A 9,304-nucleotide genomic window follows, 5' to 3' on the forward strand; every position below is an offset into this window, starting at 1 on the left:
CATCCCCAAACGGTATCCGTCGGTCCCGTGGCAACGTTTCGCTGTCGCGTTCAAGTTCCAATAATTTTGACTTTTGTCCGCGACGAGGTAGCCGCGACCGCACGATCGCCGGTACGTGGATTTCGTAATATTTTACACCTGGCGCGTCGCGTCGCGCAAATACTTTAAGACGGGCCGAGGGACTTATCGTTTTTACCGAGATATCCCGTTTAATTGATCACTCGTAGATCGGCACTTAATCTGTTTTGTCGGTCTCGTCTACGGAGAACGGCGGATTTAACGATCGACAAAGGCGTCTCGGGCGATCGTTCCCGGAGGAAGGTTAAAAAGGGTGAATGCCCCGTCGATTATACGCTATATCGGGAGCACCGTGTACCGTGACGGCGTCGTGACGTCATTAATCCAACGATGGATTCGCGCCAAGGAAAATGGAATGACTCGTCCTGGAGGGTCCAGCGACGCTGATGAAAGGGCACGGAGGTCAGGTGGCCTTTCCCAGGAACGCCCCAGATTTCAACATTACTCAAGCAGGATCAACCTGTCAGGAAGAAGGCCATTGTTCGCCCTCGCGCTGCCGGGCTTTCTTCCGCATCGACGCGCCATCCTCCCGCGGTTCGGCCATTGGTGCGAGCCATGGCGTTTCTTTTGTCTCTGAAACGTGTTAACCATGTATTTGTAACGATACAAAATTGTGTCGCTGGCTGCAACGATTACTCTTCAATTAGTTCTTCGAAATTCAGACGTTGTTTACGAGACATGATTCCAACGTGTCCTGCGATTTTAACGAGATAGAATACGGGCCCCTGTTACTATGCGTAGAAAATTAATTTAAGGGGGAAGACTGACGTACAATGGTAAAACCAGAAGCGATATTTGACAATATTTTTACAGCATAAGAGTTTGATGAAACTTTACGAAGGATGTTAGTTCTTACTAGTTAGTATTATTACGAACAATATGTCGTTCGATTTTTTATTCTAGATCAAAGGAAAAATGTGCTAGACTGCACGTCGATCAACCCCATCGAAAACTGTATCCTGCTTGAGAACACCTTTTCTATTCACTACCACTAATTTTGACTATTTCTCGTTATAAAAATTTGTAAATATTATTGAAAGAGTGACAAACATATATGGAATGACGCAAGAAGTTGCATAGATTGTTTATAAAAAAAATGCTTTTTACAGTAGAAGACCCCCTCAAGTGTATTAACATTATTTCTCAACATAATCTTGTTCTCCAACCATTTGGATCCATCAACGATCCACAAGAATCGTCGGCCTCTGAATGGTTCATCGACCAAAGCCCGAGATTCGTCTCGTTACTCAATAATTTTTAAACGGTTTTTCATCCGAGTATAGTTTTCACAGAAACATCGAAGCTCCGCATCGTCAGGAAGCGTACGTAGTTTTAATTCCATAGATTCTTTGCGAGAGTTTAAACGCGTTAAGGTGCACGGGAATTATCCAAACGAAGTTTCCGCCGTGTAAAACAATTAGTAGGTTGCCAGTGCCCCTGTTCCCCCTATCAGCTTGTCTACGCCCCGACTATTAGTATAATCGCTGGAGGCTACGACCCTTAGCTACCCCCGGGCGGTTCACTTTAATTCTTAGCAAGTTAGAGTCATCCCCTCTGCCCGTACGATCTACACGACTTTGCGCTTTGTTCGGCTACCTCTGCGCCTCTCGATTCGAGCGTCGAACCGTGCACAACGGTATTTTGTTACAATTTCGAGGAACACAATTGTTTTCGCGCGTTATCGGGGGATTCGCGCGTCTCGATCGTCGTCCGTCTGCTCGCAAACACGTGCAATCGTTTGCAGTTTTCGCGAGATAATTAGACGACGATTTTCCCGAGGCGCTTCGTCTTTCGACGCGTCGAAGCTTAATGCAACGGTTCCGCTGCGTATCTAATTGATTCCCGATCGTCGAGGGGGCTGCGATACGACCGCATCGGGGGGGTAGTCTCGGTCGTCGAGCCACCCCTTTGCATTATGGATGCACCTGATTTCACACTCTTTCGTTCGCACTGGCAGCTATAACGTCTCCATCGATATAAACGGGCTGGCAATTTGCTGGACCATTGTGAACCGACCCCCCTTCGGCTCGATTCACGGGTAATAAATCCTGGTTCCGGTGTATACGGCGAATTTATGTTTACGAAAGCTGTGCTCGCAGTTACCGCGGACGAAAGGAAAGTCCGAAATCTTCCCTTGCATCTTCGTGGAAAGGAACAATCTAATATTTTGCTGGTTAATGCATGAATTCAGTCCCAAGATCCTGCGTCTAGATTCTCATAATGTATGGTAGAGAAAATGGTTTTCAATACGGATCGTTTCCATCAGCGTTTCAAGTTCCAAGTAACGAGATTCTCATACAACGTGTTTCATAATATTGATATTTTTATCGTACTCGTTAATGCAGAAAGTTATTCGTTTGGTATTTAAAAGAATATCGGGAATTTCAAAAATTTAATTCACTAAATGGGACTGCAACGAAACGTAATTTCGACAATTGTTTGATCCTTGATCGTACCTATTGCAATAATCACGGTACCAGGGGTTTGATTCGATAATTATGTATCGTTTTGAACGCATTGTATCAGGCCGGACGTCCGAAATTGGCCATGTAACGCGGGCATAATCCGCGCCACGTGTCGCCCGGCGACGCAACGGACGAACGCGAGGCGTCCAGGCGTCCGGGCGTCGTTCGGCACCCCTCGCAACTCCCGGCGTCTTTTCTCTACCCGCAAAACCCACTTGAACCGACGTACGGTCCATCTATTCGTTCGTTACTCGTCATTCAATACCAATTTGTCCAGTTACCGAGATTAGAAAGCGACTTGAAAGCGATGCTAATTCGTCCGGCACTCTCCGCTTTCTAATTTGGGATTCACCCCTCTTTGACCCGGCGCTTATTGCTCTATATTCCGGTTTATATTAGCATAACGAACATCGATTGGACCGTTCAGGATAGCTCATACCTGATTTCTTAACATTATAGCTGCGAAACTTGCATCGGCTACTTTGGTCCCAATTAGTACACGAAACTCGATTACGACCAAATACCGAAGGTACTCCCATGAAATTAATATGTCAGATGACAAAGATTTATATATTCGATCAAACAAGTAGTACAAACAACGATCTACCATTATAATTTGCAAGTTCTTGGGATGTCTATTAATTTTTGTAACGTGCAAAGAAGAATAACCATTATTTTTTCTATAATTCTGGCAAGTTCCCCTTCTGTTCTCATTTAATGTCTCATTCCTGCAACGTTAACCCCTCAGTGGATTATTGGGACCGCTGTGGCTCTCCGCAAGTTTAAACTAATAACTGTTTACTCCATTAGTTCAGTATTTTTTAAATGCTTTAAAGGAAAGTCAATTTCCATTTGCCAATTTAGTAAAAATCAACATTAAATAAAATAAGTCGAGAATTGAAAGTCCAGTTAAGGGTTAAATGTCAGTATTTTGTATCCGTGTTTGTTTAAAATATCTTCGAAATTAATAAAGTGTCGTTCGTTCTCCAAACTGGCTGCTTAAGGTCTCCTAACTTTCAACGCGAACGGTGAAATTTTTTTTATTTTAATTTCGCTACGATAAGCGGGGGTGTTTCGTTTCAATTCGGATTCGATTGTACCCGAAATCCATTTGTGATTCGCGAGCCTCTCAGGCAGATGAAACCAAAGTGGTAGCAACTCGTGCAGGCAGATACGCGAGAACGGCAAAAAGGACATCCGTAGCTTAACATATGGCTGACGAAATTGCCGACGGGGTGGCAGTAACAATATTTACAGAAGGCTCGGCCAACCCCCGGTGTTTTGTTAAGACTGCACACCGCACACTGCCGCAGCCCCGGGGGCAAGGGTGTCACTTTACCCCGATAATCCCCCGTAATACTCTTTAGCGATCCGCGCCGCGGCGTAATATTAAGTCCCTTACATCCAATTTCTATGGACTTACACCTTGTTCGAGGCGATTAGCATTTTGATTGCGGCCTCCTCTGAGGAGTCTTTCTCTTGGCTTTCCTCCCCTCTCTCTCGCTGACGCTTGCACATGTATTTTAAGCACCCGAAGACGAAAGAAGTATTTTGAATTTCGGCTCTCTTTATTCTCAGACCGTTCGTTGACATTTCCGTATTATCTACTGTGCACTAAAACAATGTAACTACCTATTCAGGAGCAAATTTTAATGAGAGTTTCTGGAGGCCAAAATAAGACGAAAATCAAGAATACCAATTAGTTGATATAGGCTTCGTTGAAAAGTTATTAACGTTTAAAGTTCTGTCTGTAGAACGGCAATTCGGCACCCATGAGCTCTACTTCCATCTAAAATTTCATTGAAATATATTCACTATTGTAGGAGTTATGGCCATTTGAAAATTGGACCATTTTTATGGGGGTTTCCTCATTTTGCGGGGTCAATTTTTACATATTCTCCACTAAAATACGCGTCGTTTGCATTTTGAAAAATTAAAATCCTTCGATCCGTTCAGAAGTCATGATGTTTTAAAGATACGCGTGGAATTTTTTTCTCGAAACTGATCAGGATTTCGGGGGTATGTCTATTCACCAAAAATGATTGTAATTGACCCCCGCAAGTAAAAATAATTTTTCCAGAACGATTTGAGACGTTCCATTTTAGCTGAAAAATTTTAGCAGCTACCCGTTGTTTGCAAATTTTGTTAATTTTTGGGTATTTTCTCTACTGTGTTTGTACAGTATGGGTTGACACGTTTGGATTGTATTCCGTTGCAATTTTCTTAGGTATCGCGTCCGCAGGAAAATTAGGGTCGCGGTGCACGCGTGACTCGCGGAACACGTTACAGGGCGAACAACGGCCGCGTGTTTGCTTTTGAGCTGGGCAATCACGTCGAGGGTGGTCCCAAGCACCGGCAGACTGCGATCCGGATTAGCGAGATCATAATCAGCCAATCACTGGTGCACGGTGCGCGCAGAGGAGGTGTCAAATATCGCGTCCCGCGGGACCTGGATTGATTTCTTTCGCAGATCCGTTCGGGGGTTGATTTCGAATAGCGCGCGCACGCGTGTCGCATTCGAAGTTTCGATTCTAATGGGATTCTACGGTTCGAACGGGGAAAGGACATATTAAATTTGCTCGACTGCTTCGAAACTGTCAGCGTCACACCTAGGGAACGTGGAAGTTCTCGTCTGTCCTCCGCGTCGGACATTAAGTCTGTGGAAACGGATGCGGAGGCAAAGTGGCTTTGCGAGTTACCAATATGGCGTCGCACGATACCCCAACCACGACCCAACGGAATTTTCGGTCAGCTTGCCCCTTATAATTGCTTTATTTATTTTTCATTGTAGTTTTGTCGGTTATTTACACTCGTACTAAAGGTTTCCTTGATGAACGACGAATGTTCTTGTGTTGTCTGTGTTGTGTTCCTAGGTCGACACATTCTCTAAATGTCTTTAAAGAAATTTCTTTTTTTTATTGTATGCACGGTCTCCTTCGAGCTAAATATTGAGAAACTTTGGACGTTACTTATGATTTCCCATGCGTTTCAAGAATATTGTGCCTGAGTAATGTCGGGACAAAGATAACTAAAATTTACTGTCCATTTGAGAATTTTACTTTTGAGCTAGCACAACAATGAATGCACAACAATGTTTGAATTTTTTGCCATTAAAATCTCCTGGTTCAAAAATCACGTTTACAATTTATAACTAAATTATAAGCCTCAATATCGATTCTATTTTGTTCTATGGGTATTTCTGTATTATATACTATGTATGCTGTTTATCTATAAGTGCTCGCATTAAATGCTCGCTACGTGGTTGTTTGGTAGCCCTCATATACATTTTAGGCTACCAAAACATCGTGTAAAAGGGAAATTATTTATACCTAATCGTTTCTTAAATAATCCCTTACAAAAAGGCTCGATCTGACTGCCTGGTCCCCGCAAATAAAAGTTGAAAAATTGGATTTCGGCCACGAATCATCTTTTCTAGCCCGCTGCGCCGTCGGTCCTGTTATTCATCGGTTAGGCTATGTACGGCTGTAAAGGTCCATCGTCCGTCCGGTCAGCGTTCGTCAGAGGGAAGCCCGCTCGAGATTTGCGCGAAGCGTGAATGGAAGAGGGCGTGGGAAACGGCGTGGCGGCCGCGGACGCGGATAGTGTGCTGACTTGCGACCGGTCCGGTAATTGTCGTAATTGTGCCGAGTGATTCACACATCAGGATCGGCGCGGCCACTCTGCCCGTGCTTGCTTGCGTGCACGGGAACCGTCGCTCGCACGATATTCGCGCACGCACACGCGCGCAAAAACCGCCGAGCGCGAGCGCATCTGCGCGGGATTTCGGAAACAATTGCCGACAATTCACGCCACTTGACTCGCGGTCCAGCGATTGACGTGAGAATCCGCTTAGACCGGCCGTACGAAACTCCGCCGCGGAGAGTATGAGGTCATCTTCATTAAATCGTTCTCCGCTTAATGACTGATCTAATTTTTTCTTTCTCCCCCGAGCGGCCGTTCCGCGACGACGCGCAGACCCGGGCACGCCACACGCTCTCACCTTTTTTTGTTGCCGACGCCGATCTTCGAGGAAAAGAGTCGTCGCGCCTTCCCACGTTCTGCACCGGTTCGAGAAACCGGGGTGGAGGACCGTCTTTCGTTTAACGCCGGTTTAATTACCATTTGCGTTATCGCTGGTGTCGCGCGCGTCCCCTCCGGCGATCGCAATCGCGACGTAGGAATTCGCGTTTGTCGGCACCGGATCGATTTCAGCGTTTCGTCGTTTCTTAACGAAAAGTTTCAAAAAGAGGTCGTTACTTTTCTAATAAGTTGGGTAGCTTGTCGCGTATGCAATTTCTATGCAACGAGCAAGTCTTTACGACGTCCTCGAACTTCTTAAATGCGAGAACGCGGTCGAATTAAATGGTAGGGCGGGCGACGCCATATCGATGTTCCAGGTGAGGCAGCAGCGCGGCGTTATTGCGGCGTGCCACCGTAAAATACACGCATGCTACCGTGGCTCGATGCGGTTTCAGCGAGGATGGCTCGTAAGAGGGTTGATAAGGCTATCGCGCACATCGCCCCGCGCGTTTAGCATACATTTGAATAATGGGCAGGCCGGTAATCCTTTAAACCGTTGGGCCCTCATCCCGTAACTAGGTATCCTTTCATCTCTGGCTCGGAGCTCGTCCGTGGCCGACCAATCCTCCTTCACCGCGCGCCACCCTTCCTGTTCGCTTCCCTCCAGGCTGACTGCCTGGCGCTCTCGTCCTCTATTTCTCTCTTTCTCCTCGCTGACGTTTAAAGATATTTCGTTAAAATAACAGTCTCGGCTCGACTGAGTGCTGCCCCCCCGCCTGGCCACCCTTACACAGCCCGATGGTCGTGGCAAAAAGGGGGTGGCATTTGCAATGCAGAGGTTAAATGGCTGCGGGGGTCGGTCCAGGAAGGGAACACCGGGGAATGGGAACGTTAGAGGGGGAAGATACCGACGCAGCCACTGCACAGACTCGATTGGTTTTTTACTCGAGTCTCGGGCTACGCGGGGCTTCCCTATTTCCGTACCACTTTCGAGGTTCGTTTTCTCCTCTCCTTCGACATCGACCCTCCTCCGACCGTTCGCCTATCCGACCGTTCCCTCTGCTTCCGGGTTTCGCAGGCCGGATAAGGAGAAAGAGGGTATAAGCCGCGGAAAAGAAACCGGGCGAGGACGCGGAGGGACAGAGACGGTATCACCTGGGGAGAGAAGGAGGGCTGCGAGCGGGAGATTCGGGAGGTGGGCGAGATTAAACATTTATTTAAATGGCAGCCGCCTCGGAGCGCGCGACGGCCACGCATACCGTCAAACCGGATACACGCGTTTAATATATGTTCTATCCGGTCCGCGCGGAGTGCCGTGGTACACGCGAAACACCAACCGACCTTCTCGCGTGGAAAAATACCATAGCGAGGGGGGCGGAGGATCGTTCAGGTGGACGATCGCGGCCACGCACGCGCGAAACTGGGTGTAGATGTTACGACCACGCGCCAGAGGAAGGAGATTAGTCTGGTGGTTTTCAATCCCATTTTCATCGCGTTTCTACTACCCTTTCCGCGGCGGAACGATATCATTGAAGCTTCATCGAGCCCCCGCGATCGTTCGCCGGCACGCGCGCAAATGGCTCGGGGATAAATCACAGGTGAAAGGGGGACCGGTCTTCGCTCGGGGGAAAAAAATTGTTCCGCCATATTGGGCATCCGTTTCGCGAACCTTGAAATTAATTTCCATCGTCGGCTCGTGTCGTATACATTAGTTTTATCGTCATTCTCTAGCTTTCTTTGATACTCCGATGAGATACCGTACGAAGCTACGAAAGAGAAAACACGGTGGATTTAAAAGGGTTTAAATGCAAATCGTACAAGTTGCGCCTAGAACTTTGAGGGTTCGTATTTCAGTGCATCTGCAAGAAGGTACGACAAGTTTCATATTCCGTTTTTGGTGATTATTTGTGTGAAAAGCGTAGAATAAAAAGTCTTATAGGTCACGGAAGTATAATTATTTTACAACAATTGAGAACATTTATCTGTTTTTCAGTCGTTCCCCCATCGTACAAGCAATCGTGGGCATTCAATTCTATATAATTCTTATTTTTTGAAATTATGCACTCTAATGTAATAACTAAAGAATAATTCACCTGTCCATGTTTGTAGCTTATTAAAATCTGTACTGTTCGCGAACGCGTTAAGAAAAGTACGATATACTCAAAACTCGGTCTCAGTTCAAGATGAAGGTTGATTCTGGGAAAAGCTTGACTTTCCTCGAGCTTCATTCGAGCATCTGAACAGAAGTGAACTAAATTTGAAGCCAGTTATCCGGGAGACAGTCCATTTGAATTTAATGCACGCTAGAACGATGGAGGGTCGTGTTAGGCTCCCTCGATTGAGCCGAACAATCACTGCCGACCTCGCTGAACTCGTAACGATTGATACTTGCGTACTGATACGTTCGTTGAAGTAGGTCGGGCAATGACCAACGGACCAAGATATTTGGCATCGCGACGTCGATGCATGGGACGATGACAGCGTGGCCTGTCGTCGAGACAGCCTCGAAACATGTATGAACAACTCGACAGCGAAACGCTATCCTGTAAATCTTTATTACCAGCATCACGATACGCTAACTTGTCCACGTGATCGATGAGACGGTGTCACGCGGGCCAATGCATATTAAACTGACGTATCTATGCTGCTAATGTTTGGAGCTAGCGTTGCTTAACCCTCGTTCGTATGAATTCTATTGTGCTTTTAAAAAATTGTAAAGAGAAACGGTTTCCTGGATATTT

Source organism: Colletes gigas, unplaced genomic scaffold, assembly GCF_013123115.1.
Source record: "Colletes gigas isolate AHSC1104 unplaced genomic scaffold, ASM1312311v1 Colletes_gigas_Sc00003, whole genome shotgun sequence".
NCBI classification, from domain to species: Eukaryota; Metazoa; Arthropoda; class Insecta; order Hymenoptera; family Colletidae; genus Colletes; species Colletes gigas.